The sequence below is a fragment of the Chionomys nivalis genome, chromosome 6 (assembly GCF_950005125.1).
Source record: "Chionomys nivalis chromosome 6, mChiNiv1.1, whole genome shotgun sequence".
In the NCBI taxonomy this organism is placed as follows: domain Eukaryota; kingdom Metazoa; phylum Chordata; class Mammalia; order Rodentia; family Cricetidae; genus Chionomys; species Chionomys nivalis.
The window spans coordinates 19,090,804-19,094,816 of record NC_080091.1 but is presented as its reverse complement, the minus strand read 5'-3'; positions in this window follow the sequence as shown (position 1 = coordinate 19,094,816).

Genomic DNA, 4,013 nt, shown 5'->3' with positions numbered 1-4,013 from the left:
TAGACAGAGAAAGTAGTTCATTGATTGCCAGGGGCTGGGAAAAAGTAAAAAGGCGTTATGGCTTAATAGGTAGAGAGTTTTAGTTTAGAAATGAATGATGGTTACATTTGTATAGCAATACAATTGTAATTAGTGCCATTTAGCTGAAGGGTTACAAATGGGCATGAGAGTAAATTTTATGCATATATATATTCTTCTATAATAAAAATATTATAGAATCTTTGTTTCTAATGGAAATGGTACATAGTACAATCAATCTGCTAGCTTGGGTTCAAATCTCCACTCTACTGTATACTTAACAACTCAGGAAGTCCCTGCTCCAGTCCTTGATTTTCTTGTCTATTACGAGAGGTTGAGCCCTCACTTAGGTTGTTGTGCGTATCCAGCAAGGGTAGAGGTAAACGTGGCTGGCTTTTGGGAAGAGCTGATTCTGTGTAACCCATCGGCATTGTTGTTATCAGGATTGTGAAGTTAAGGACTATGAGGATTCTCAGTGTTAAGAATTTTATGAATGAAGAGACTGAGTGAAGGACCGAGGTCCAGAACAGCCAAATGCCCTCCTCATAACAGCACAGCTATGTGGGGCAGAGCTAGGCGACTCATGGATTGTCTGTCCTGTGCAATCGGTCAGCTGACCGGCTTTGGGCTTCTCTGTAGAGAACAAATGTGAGCAATACTACCAAAGGTTCTGACTTTGCTGCAGTCCTAAAGCGTGTAGCTTAAGGCAGGCTCTCTTGCCCTTTGGGTTCGCTGCTCTGGAGATGAAGGGGCGTATCCCCCGGCATCCCGTAGTGATGAATTTCTGGACCACAGGCAGCGGGTTTAAACCCTTTCCTCCAAGTCTCCATCTGGATTAAGTCCTGCTGCCCCAAGCCCTGATGGTTTCTGAGGATGTCACACATATCTACCTGGGGCTGGCTGGGACACAGCCGGAAATTTCCAGGAAGCAAAGACAGTCATTCATCGTCTTTTGTTTCTTCTGGGCTGGTTCTATCTGACCGTCAGATGACTATCTTTGCTTCCTGGAAATTTCCGGCTGTGTCCCAGCCAGCCCCAGGTAGATATGTGTGACATCCTCACAGGGTTTGGTCCGCCAGTTTCTGGTGAGCAGGGACAGGAAAGAAGCCTCAATCAGGACTGAAAACCAAAGCCCAGGCATTATTTTTATCTTTTATTCTATAATTTTGGCTCCTGGTAAAGATGGCCTCCTCTGAATGTGGCGTTCTTTGTCTGTACCACAGTCTCTGCCTAGAATTGCCCATGCCTGTGAGGTTATGGGGTTGCTTTGACTGCGAGGGGTTTATGGGAAAGAGGCTCCTGCCAACCGTTGTCATAGAGCGAGACTTTCTTCCTTGAGCTCTCCGGCGTGACACAAGGCAAGCCTCCTTTTCTGATTTGGACTTGACTCTAATGGGTCCACATGGCTCATACTCGGAGGGACACGGTCAGCTGTTTTTATGAGAGGAGAGAAAATGACGGTTGTGGTAGTGGTGATTTGTGCTTGTGTAGGTGGGGGCGGGCTTGAAGGGATGGAATTGGCTTGAAAATTTGCAGTGGGCTCTTTTTCTCCTTTAACATTGCGGCTGGGTAATTAGCAAAATGCGCACAGGGTTTTATCCATATTCATGCGCCCTTTCCCACAAGCATAAACAATCCAGTCTCTATTATTTCCTTGCCTGTGCAGCTCCCCCCTCTCCCTGCCACCTGCAGAGCCCTGTGCTGCTCTGCTCACTTCATTCTGGCTCTGCTTGGGGGTTGGGGGAGCCTCCCACGGTTGGGCGTGGGCACCAGTGAGGAACTTAATGGTGAGCAAAGGAGCGCGCGTGCCTCACCGGGGCAGCATCTGTGGCCAGCTGGAATTTTCAACAAAGTAGATTAGCAGCTCTGATTACATGATCCTTGAGAGGACTGAGAGGAATGGGTAGGGTCACATAATTGCTCCTGTGTGACAAAGAATATCATGACGCAAAAACGGTAGGGCAGTTGGTTGCTTTGCTCTTCCAGGCCCACGGTCCACTCCCTAAGGTGATTTGACTGGGTCTTTGCCCTGGTAGGTTGACTTCAGAGGACCCTTCGTCGGTGTTCCTTGCCTTCTGGCATCCAGAAGCCAAGGAGGCTTTGATATGAGATTAGAAGAGGTTAGGATTTGATGGTCCACCCAAGTGGTGTTGGTGTTGGTCTTTCTGTAACCAAATCACTTTTGGAGGCTGATTTTCCATGCTTATATCCATCACCATTTTCAGACCTATAAGTGTTAATGGAGCCTCCTGTGTCTCTGTAAAAAGTGCTCTCTATGATTGTCCTTTTCTATTAAGTTCTTAGAGAGACCAACTCTTGCCTACTGGGGCCCCAGCTGCTATGAATAACTTGCCAGTGACCACACAGCAGAGCCCAGCATTCCTCTGCACTCGCTTGGGTTACTCCTATTGGGAGATGATGGTCTCCTTTTCAATCCCCTCTCAGCAGGCTCTGAAACCACCAGCTGATAAGAGATCTGGACCCTGTCCATGTGCCCCAATCCTTATGAATATGCATTAGTGTTTATGACTGACTTCTCTTTGTGGAGACAATAACTCAAGCACGAGCACAAACTGTGTGAAAGGCACAGTGTTTGCTCTGTTTGGGACATGTCCGTTCTGCCACAATGTCAGGAGATGTGGCGAAGTCAGTATGAGAGGTCGCGTTAGCTATCATGTTGACTCCCTTTGAACCCAAGTCTCTCCAGTAACTAGAATTTGCTTGGCCTCTCTAAATTCAGCGTTTGGGAGGACACAGACAGCCCTTATCACTCTTTTTCCACACACGCATGAAAACAAACCATTGTAACTCTGTATTCATGATCTGACAATGGGAGGTCAGCCCCAGCCACGTGTTTTTCCTCCACAGTCCCTGGATCTTGTCTTTCTCACCTGGTGCACAGGCAGAGACAAGCATACCACATGCTCCAAGGGTTGCCAGGGTGAGGGCCGAAGTCAATAGAACTCTGCTGTCTGTCCGTCTGTCTGTCTTTCCCTCATCCAAAAGAGTTTACTATCAATTGTACACATTATGTAATTGGTAATTATTTACTGCACGCTTAGTGTGCACCCAACACGTGATAGACTACAGAAGGGCTGCTGAGGGAAATCAAGTGCAGTGTTTGTCTTCAGGAAGCTTCCACATTTATTAGGGAAGCGTGACTAGTCTGAGAGGGAAAGTACTAGAAAGACAGGAAGCTCTTTTATGTGCAAAGGCCAAATGACACATTGCTGAAGATCATATACAGTTACGGCTTGAGGGAGATCGTCATGACAGCGCTGGAAAAGCCTCATGAGAGACTTCTGGAAGGAAGCATGCGGCTAATACTGGCAGCTGAATTTGACATGACCACAGGGTGAACACTGGTGGCTGAAGTTGATGTGACCACAGTTTTCTCTTCTTTCAAGCTCAAAGCCACTTTTGGATAAAGGACGCAGAGATTGAATTTGATCTTGACAGTCAGGCTGTAATCCCCGCTTCACGGCTGCCATTGTCCACCCTGTGGCAGCCTTCAGCTTAGGAAATCTTCCCTTCTGTCCTACAGAACAGAAGATGTGGATGGTGACAAAGTGCCCTTACTGGTGGTGACATATTTCCACGGAAAGTCATTTACACACAGACACTTGGTTCCCAACTCCATTCTTCCCTAACACCCCAAAGGGAGAGAGTAGCTTGAAAAAAAAAAATCACTAAGAAGCCCTTAACCTTGTAACATACAGTTTTTGCTAAAAATATATATTAATAATATATTATTGAGCGAGCATAGATGAAGAAGGCCAGGGAGGGAGGAAGCAATAAGAGCGTGAGCAAGGTCAGTGCTCTTTGCCCGCAGACTCTACAATCAATAAGATCTGGTCAATAACTGCTTTATTACTGCACTACCACCCGGAGCAAAATCATTTTTAAATTAAGAATATATTTTGCAAAACTGAATTAACAATATTGAATATTTTGCTCTTTGATATGGCTAGCCTTCAAAATCAAATTATTAAGTA